Source organism: Chelonia mydas, chromosome 5, assembly GCF_015237465.2.
Source record: "Chelonia mydas isolate rCheMyd1 chromosome 5, rCheMyd1.pri.v2, whole genome shotgun sequence".
Classification (NCBI taxonomy): domain Eukaryota; kingdom Metazoa; phylum Chordata; order Testudines; family Cheloniidae; genus Chelonia; species Chelonia mydas.
The window spans coordinates 3,516,626-3,525,649 of record NC_051245.2 but is presented as its reverse complement, the minus strand read 5'-3'; the positions used below and the strand labels follow the sequence as shown (position 1 = coordinate 3,525,649).

At 53.9% G+C, this 9,024-nt stretch overlaps 1 long non-coding RNA gene across 1 annotated transcript; it reads left to right on the top strand.

The window, feature by feature from the left end:
- The first annotated feature begins 1,631 nt into the window (after nucleotides 1-1,631).
- LOC122466033 lies at nucleotides 1,632-8,615 on the top strand. The gene is made up of 3 exons (XR_006291238.1): nucleotides 1,632-1,770; nucleotides 7,249-7,316; nucleotides 8,282-8,615. It is a non-coding gene; the product is annotated as an uncharacterized LOC122466033 (long non-coding RNA).
- Nucleotides 8,616-9,024: the final 409 nt, after the last annotated feature.

Sequence of the window (9,024 nt, the reverse complement as noted above, 5' to 3'; positions counted from 1 at the left end):
CAGCGCTGCACGCCAGAGCTCCAAGAGGCTGCAGAGAACTGGCTCCGAGGACGGCGAGGCTTGTGTGACTCGCTGTGCACGTTCACTGCTGCAACGAACACCAGGGCAGACGCTCTCCTCAGCCCAGGGCAGAGAGTGGAGCTCGCTCACGTAGCTCCAGCCGGGACCACAGGGAGACCCAGTGAGGCCACACTAGGCCCCAAGGAGCCAGAGAGAATCCCAAGCTCTGTCTGTGGCCAGCAGCCACTGGACATTCATCACAGATGACCCTGTACATTAGGCCTGCCGCCGAATTCCCCCCGGCATGGGGTGTAAACCCCACGCGGGCACTGAAAGGGTTCAGGGGAGCTGGGGAGATCAGTCAGTGCACCCAGGTGCATCTGGAGAATGGGCTGGGCCCCGCCTAAGAGGAGAGCCATTGGGTGGCTACTACAAAGGAAGGGTTTCAGGGCAGAAGGAGGGAGGTCCGGGGGGCGCAGGCCTCTGGGTTCTCTCCTGGAAAGGCTCTGGAGGAAGGCTAGGAGAGCCAGGGAGCAGACGGTGGGGTGGAGCGAGCTCTGAGGGGGAGCCCTGGTAGCAGGCCGGGAGCTGGATTTCCAGGGAGCCTGCCCGGGGAGGTGATCAAGCGAGGCTCGATGCAGGGGGAATGAAGAGGATGAAGGGCCAGGCCTGAGGAGGGCAGAAGGCGGTTTAAGTTTCTATTTTTGGTCGGGGGAACCCAGGTAGCCCTGGCCCTGAAAGAAGGATGAGAGCCCATGGAGCCTAAGAAGATGGAGACATGCAGGCATGAGAGGCATGCAGGGGACCCAGGGAGGCGCTGTGCCAGAGGCCTGCTGAGGGGCCGAGGTGGGAAGAAGCTCAGGGAGGGAGCAGGCAGTGTCTGAATAGACAGACCTTGACTAATCACGAGAGAGTCCCTGGGCTGGAGAGCAGAGGAATGGGAGGACCTGGGCTCCCTACCAGCCCCTGCGGAGGAGGTGTGAGCCCTGGGATGGAAGGGGATAAGGACTTCGGAGAGCCCTGAGACGGGAAGGTGTAAGGACCGTGGAACTGTTGTAGTAATTTAGATGGAAGATATGGGCTCAAGGTGCTCCCAGAACCCAGTCACTGTCCAGTGTTAACCGGTGTTTAAAAAGAGCCAGGGCTTGGTATACAGAGACCTCAGCAGGCTTAGCACCCTGCCAGGCATCCTCTGAACCTTTCCTTCGAGACAGAAAAGAAGGAAAAACAGGTAAAGCATCTGAAATGTAAAGCGTTAAGTCAGTCTTTCATTGTTCCCTTTAGCTGGAGAGAGTCATGAGAAGGGACCCCCCCCCATCCTGTTTGATAGTCTCTGATGGTATCGAAGACGGTAATAACTGTCCTGGGGAAGAGAGACGGTCGCAGCGATGGGCTGGAGACGTTGCTGCTACTCTGATTCTGTTTTGGACCTGTCTCGTGCAGCAATATTTGAGTGATGGGAGAAGGGTGCGGCCCTGTGATACATGGAGGGGGGCAGGTAGCTCCTTTGATGGACACCCAGCCAGCCAGTTAGCTGTAAAATCCCTCTTGGTCTGTTCTCTGCTTGCTTTACCTGTAAAGGGTTAACAAGCCCACAGGTAAAAGGAAGGGAGTGGGCACCTGACCAAAAGAGCCAATGGGAAGGCTGGAACTTTTTAGACTTGGGAAAGAAACTTTCCCTTTGTCTGTTGCTCGGAGTGACAGAGTGGGGATTCAGCCTTGATGGGCCTGGACTGGAACTGGGGAATCCACCCATCGCAGAGGAAGAAGGTAACTTTTGCCCCACTCCCAGCCAGGGAAGTTCCAGGAGGACCGTGAAGGGACAGGGTGTGGGTGGAGGGAGCCCAGTGGTGATGCAGGGACCTTCACTGGGATGCTGAGGCTTGTATCCCATGGAGGGTTCTACACTGCCTTTCAGGGCTGTTCCCTTACTGGGTATTCAGCCCACCCCTCAGGCCGTACCCCATGCAGCCCTGGCAGCCAGGACGTCACACGCTGGGTGCATCACAAACACAAGGCCCAGCAGAGGAGGTGACTGTTGGTTGCTGAGGGGCTGCTGCTCCTCTGGCCCATGCATGGCTTGTAGCCAGGAAGCTCGTGGCGATCGAGATGGGGGTGGCGGCATGGGGTCAGCGGGAGTCACGATGCTCCCAGGGCCCGAGCCCTGAGAGCGCTTTTGGGGCATGTGAAGCGTTGTGATGTCATGGCCCTGCGTAGTCCAGGGGCAGCCACAGCAGCTCCGCCTCTGCCCGGCAGCCTTTGGGTTCTGCACCCCGTATCCCTGCCAGCACTAGGAGCCCTGGCCCTCATCTGATCGGGCGACGCTCATCCCCGATTCCTGCTGCCCTGGGATCTCTGTCTCTCTCTGGGAGAAGAATCAAAGTTCACCTGAAATAGCCCAGGGGACACTTGGGCCGCAGCTCGCTCCATGCCCCTGGTCCTTATCTCCTTTGCTTTGAAGCAAGCCCCAGCCGGGGTCTGGGATCCCCCAGCCACGTGGCTATGCCGCAGTCATTAGATATATTTTTCTGTAGCTGAGTAATTTTAATTTTCTAGTCAGTTACCTTTTGGTTTCTCGCTTTCTTGTTTTTCTGGCTCTTAATTGTCTTTTCCATATATTAAGGATCCCTTGGCATTCTCTCCCCTTTCTTCAACATGCTCCTGGTCTCCTCCCTCCCTCCCACCCCTCTCTTGTCTCTTTCTCAGATCCCAACTTGGGAAATGCCAGCCCTGCGATCCTAAATTTGCAGCTGGAGAAACTGTTCTCCTGTGCTCCTCAACCCCATGGTGTGGCCATTGCGCTGTGCTGCTAAACAGCTGCTGCGCTCCACCCCAGAGGTGGCTGCAGTTCAGCCGCAGAGTCCGCCTTATGCTGCGGAAGAAAGTGGTGCAGCAGCTGAGGCCAGCATCAGGGCAGGTGCATTGACTGCAGTGTTGTTACACCCATTTACACCAGCTCTGAATTTGACCTGCTGTGTCGGGTCGTGGAAGTTATGTATTGGTCAAGGGCCAGGTCTGATTTTATCCTGTCTCTTTTAAAGATAAAATAATAATGAGTACTGGACCCTCCTACAGTATCTTTCATCCAACCCCCTACATTAAGCCCTATAGACCAGTCAGGAATAAAACCCAGGTGTCCTGGTTACCAATGCCCTGCCCTGATCATGACACCACCCTGTTCCCCAGAGCTGGGAACCCAGGAGTCCTGGTTCTGGTCTTTTCTCTGCCCCCTCCAGAAAACAAAGCCTTAACCACAACAGAGCTCAGCCAGCAACGTGGTGTGTCTAAGAACTGAAATAAGCCTCTCTAAATCTCTTGCAACCGCCGGAGAACACCTGTTTTACAGAAGCACAAAACCATGGAAATAGACATCTCGTGTGCTCTTTGCAAGGTACACACCACCTATAATCACTGCTGCACTCGGGAATGAGCTGTGTATTTCAGGCTGCGTTTTCCAAACGGCAGCCCAGCCAGCTGCCGCTGCAAAAGGACGGCAGGTCTTGTGGCAAAGGCACTCTCCTGGGGTGCTGCAGGGGATAGAGCTGCATTCCCCATCTCTGCTGTGACCTGGGGCAAAGCTTGGGACCAGGCTTGGAAACGCAAACGGCTGAGTTTTCTGCTCTCAGAATAGGAGCCAAACCTCTCAGTGAATGATGCCAGCAGGAAAGTGCAGTGCCACTAAATCCTCGGGACGGGTCTCACTGCATTCATGTGCCCCCCCCCGTCTGCCTATAGCCAGCTGTTGTCTCTTGTCTTCTGTGCAGGGCACTGTCTTTTTGTTCTGGGCTGGTACAGCACCTCACACAATGGGGGCCATGGTCCATGACTCCTCAGTGCTAGTGCAATACAAATAATCATTCATGACACCTTGTTGCACAGGCGAGGGTGTGGGACTTAGGTCCATAAACACAGGCCTTTCCCAGTCGAGTGGTCCAAGGGCCCCTGTAATAGCTGGTCCCCAGCAGCAGATCCCTTAATTCGTCTGTGAATCCAGCCCACTAGGGGGTGACATTGCACCCTCATGCCCATGGTCCACTAGCAGTAGGTTACATGGGGACTACGCCTACACGATGAGCTAGGGGTGTGATTCCCCAGCTTCTGTACACATGCTCGCGGAGAGCTAGCGCCCGTCAATAGTCATGTAGCCGCCGTAGTGCGGTGCCATGCCTGAGCCGGGCCCAGAACAAACACCCCTGAAACCCAGGGGTATGTACTCAGCACAGCTAACCTGGGCTTCGCTGCTCTTTACACTTGCACTAGTGCGAGCACATGTACACGACCTGGGAAGCAAGCCCCTCGCTCGTAGTGCAGACATAGCCTGAATTAACTGCTGGAAGCTCCATCATTTGGGTTATTTAAAGCTCACTTCGGGCAAACGCAGCATGGCCCAGTGCCTAGGGCAACAGCTTGGGAAGTTAGAGTGTAGGGTTTGGTTCCCTGCTCTATCCCAGACCTGCTGTGTGGACTTCAGGAAGTTGCTTACCTACTCTGTGCCTCAGTTTCCCCTCCCCTACTGAAGACTACATTTTCAAAAACAAGCTCAACATACCCACATTTGGGGCCAGGATTTCAAAAGAGTCCAGCCCGGTGAGCTCTCGAGGGCAGGTACTGTCTCTCACCATGTGTCTGTGCAGCCCTGATATTGCTTGGGGCCTTTAGGTGGCACCGTAATAATAACGGATTGTCGAGAACAGCCCTGCCTGGGAAGATAAAACCTGGTTTCTATAGGACTGGCTGGGCAGGGAATGGCCACATTCCCCTTTCATTTTTCTTTACAGCAATTCTTTCTTGTAAATGGTTGTCTTTTGACAGCCACCTGGCAAACAGCAAATGGAAGGAAGTGTAGTATAGACGGAAGGAGCTCCTGGAGAGCCATCTGCCTAGAAACCTGGAAATGGATCCAATGGCATCAGTGTTTCAAAGAAGCTGTAGGATAAATAATGGCATTGGCTGTAAGAGAAAACAAGAACAAAGCTCCCACGGCACCTACAATTAGAGTGCTCTTAAAACACCAATCACTCTGCCCATGCCGTGCAAAGCCACTCTTCTCAGCAGTCACCAAATATGTAAAAACCGGGTAGTCTCTGCATAGGAGGAGCCCAGATTGCAATAGGAGGGAGGCTGCAGGTTGGGACCGAGAGGCATCAGGAGTAGGGTGACCAGATGTCCCGATTTTATAGGGACAGTCCCGATTGTTGGATCTTTTTCTTATATAGGCTCCTATTACCCTCCCCCTCACCCCGTCCTGATTTTTCACACTTGCTATCTGGTCACCCTAATCAGGAGAGCTGGGGCAGGGGCAGGGTGGGGGCCCCAGGACCAGGAAAGCATGATGCCAGGGCTTGGAACAGGAGGGCAGTCTGGTTGTTGGGCTTGGCGTGGCCGTGTGCGTTATACATGCGGTCAGACTAGATGATCTAATGGGGCCTTCTGGCCGGAAACGCGGGTGCCCAAGACTGGAAGAGCAGGGATGGCTCCGGGGCAGGCTAGAGGGGCATTGGCAGAGCGGGGGGCGGGGGTGGGAATTCGGGGCTGGAATAGCAAAAGGGGAGTGGCTGCAGCAGAGTGAGCCGCGCCGAAGTCCAAAATCGGAAGGGTGCTGGTGCCGGTCAGGATTGGCCAGCTCCTCCCTGCAGCATGCCAGGTTCAATCCAGCGCGGCTGAGCCTTCCCTGTCATGAGCAGCAGATTCGGCACTCTTTCCCTCACAACAGCGGGGAGCAAAGAAACTCGTCCCTCCGTGTATAATCCTCCAAAGGCCACGGGAGCTGTGCTCAGTACCTGCCCCGAATACAGCAAGTAAGCTCCTCAGGGCAGGGACCATCTCTTATGCACCCAGCGCAGTGGGACCCCATGGTGGTCGGGGCTTCAGTGGGACAGATTCTGTTCGGATTTATGCCGGTGGAACTGAGGAGTCACCCTACTGGAGCCAATGGCATTGTTTCGATTTGACACCACTCTCCTGAGATCAGAATCTAGCCCTAACTGCGCTGAAGCTAAGGGAGTGCCTCCAGTTATGCCCCCCTGGGCTCAGACTCTGGGCCTGTCCCTGCATCGACATGCGCATTCTCCTTACGCCACATCTGTTATCGCCAATTGTTGATCCGTCAGCAAACAAACCGCAGGTGGCTTTACCTTTGCCTCCCCGTTTATTCCCAGCCAAGCCCTGGACAGCTACATGCATGCAGCATACGAGACACATTCAGACTCTGTATTGAGGCAATTCTTATTTCAAGCATGAAACCGGCACCGCCGGCTGCATGAAGCTGTGTCTTTGTGTGGCGCCTACATACTCCAGGCTCCTTTGGCCTTCTGTTCGCACAGGAAAGGCCGGCGGCTAGCGCCTCTGATTGATCTTTTCTCTCTTTGCTAATAACCACCAGAGCAGCGTTTCCACACACCAGGTATACGACGCCTTTGGAGCTGGGCTTATCCGACAGGGAAACTGACAAACCAAGCAGCTGAAGAATAATTGTGTGTGCAAGATAATCTGTGTACCACGGTTTGTGTAATTGTTTGTGTGTGTGTGGGGGGGGGGCTATGGGGGAATGTAAAACAATGTACGAGAGACAGTATTTGTGTGAGTAGGAGTGTGTGCGTGTGTGTGTCTGTGTGTTTAAGAGGCAAAGATGGATTGGTTGGATGCATAAGGCTGTGTGTGTATGTGTGAGATTGCGTGTGTACTATGTTGTGTGTGAAACAGTGTGCTTTTGTGTATTAGTGTTTGCAGGGTTGTGAGAGCATGTTTGTTTAAAGGCATGAGTATGTGAGAGATTCACAGATTTCAAGGCCCGAAGGGACCACTGTGATCATCTCGTCTGACCTCCTGCAGAACACACCCCACAGAACTTCCCCCAAATAATGCCTGGAGCAGACTTTTTAGGAAAACGTCCAACCTTGATTTTAAAATTGCCAGTGATGGAGAATCCACCACAAACCTTGGTAAATTGTTCCAGTGGCTAATTACTCTCACATAAAAATGTACGCCTTATTTCCGTTCTGAATTTGTCTAGCTTCAACTTCCAGCCATTGGCTGGTGTTAGACCTTTGTCTGCTAGACAGAAGAGCCCATGATTAAATATTTGTTGCCCACATCGGTACTTATACACTGTAATCAAGTCACCCCTTAACCTTCTCTTTTTTAAGCTGAATGGACTGAGCTCCTTGAGTCTATCACCGTAGGCCATGTTTTCTAATCCTTTCATCGTTCTCATGGCACTTCTCTCAACCTTCTCCAATTTCTCAACAGCCTTCTTGAATTGGGACAGAACCGGACTCAGGATTCCAGCAGCGGTTGCACCAGTGCCAGATACAGAGGTAAAATAACCTCTCCACTCCTGCTCCAGATTCCCATTTATGCGAGATTGTGCGTTTTGAGATGGTCTGTGTGGGTGTGTGAACAATGTACAACCCCAGGAGGCATCTGTGTGATGGTGCGTGTGTATGTGAGTGCCAGACCGTTTTTGCGTGACACGGGGCAGTGTGTATTGTCACAGTGTGTGTGTGTGAGAGAGGTTATGGAGGGCCAGCCGTAGCAACAGGGCTTATCTAAAACTAGCTCCTTGAGGCCCTGGTTGATATGCCCGTGACAAGGCAAAAGCAGAAAAATTCTAACGCTACACGGGGATGTTTCATGTCTGACAGCAAAACTCCTCTCTAAAGCATGCTGTTCCCTGCCATATAATGCTCCAGCTCTGGCCTTCTTCCCAAACCCCTTTAAGAAAGAAGCGGCAGCAGGACCGCGTGGCCCTCTGAAGAGAAAGTGTCTCATCCTAGCACTGAGCACTTCAGATGCTCGCGTCTGAGCCTTGTCAAGCGCCGGGCACCCGAGCGCTTTGGGTTGTGGGGGAGCTGATTGACAGCTACTCCCGTGGAGCGCTGAATACAAAGAGCTTCCTTCGCTAAGCCCGTTCAGAGGCTGGGAGGAGACTCTGTTATTGATCCCTCGGTGATTTGGTTGGCTTCCAGTGTCCTAGAGCTGGCCTGCTTTCCTGGCCCAGAGAGGCAATTACACAACCGAAACAGCGAAGTAAAAGCTGCAGCTAGAAAAACCCACCAAGAAGTAACATCTTTAGCTGAGGTTTTAAAGCGGCCGAAGACTCGGGCGTCTGAAACCCAAGGGGTGGCAGATGGCACCGCCCGGGCAGGGAACCCGGGGAATTGTGCAGGCTGCAGCGCTGCGATGGAGAGGTTAAGGGCAGTGTAACGCGGCAGGGCAGAGGGAGCCGAGGGCACGGCCAGGGCTTTTTGATCTGCTCCTGCTGTTTCTTCTTTGTTTCTAGGCATTGTGGGAGGCTCAGGGCTCGTGGGGAAGATGGAGCTGGCTATGGAAGATATGTCGAGAAATAGCAAACTCTGACAAAAGGCTGATTGCTGGAGCTGAGACATAATTAGGGGTGGAGGAAACTAAGACACCCGAAACCTGCAGGGGGGAGAGAATACAAAGGAAGCAACCAATGCACTCTATTGACGGTGTGTCATAGACACTATACTGCCAATACATGACACTCAGTTGTTCCAGTCACACACTTTAGGGTGGCTCCTTTCTTCCTAACCCAGGGGTCTCTCTAGGTGAGGACCACGTTACTGTGATATCTTAGCACCTGACGACCTCTAATGCACTGATCCTCTCGAGTCCCGGTCCTGGGCTGAATGACTCTGGGACAGCATTTGTCCCAGATTCCCTGTGGTGCTGCTCTGTGCCTTCCCGAGGCTCAGGGGCAGTGTCAATAGGGTTGGCAACCTGGAGTCCCCAGGAATTAAAGATTATGTCATGTGATGAGACCTCCAGGAATACGTCCAGCCAAAACTGGCAACCCTAGGTGCCAGCCTCTTTCAGGTGGGGGAGGGGAGGAGCTGAGGTGGGCCTTAGCCCCCCCTTTCCAGGAGGCCCCTCCCCTGCTCCTCCTCTTCCCCCTGAGGCCCCACCCCTGGCCAGGCCGGAAGCCGGAGCCAGGCACTAGTAAGAGCCACCCAGGGAGCCCGAGCCTCTGTGGGGAGCCCAGAGTCCCGGACCCTCCACCTG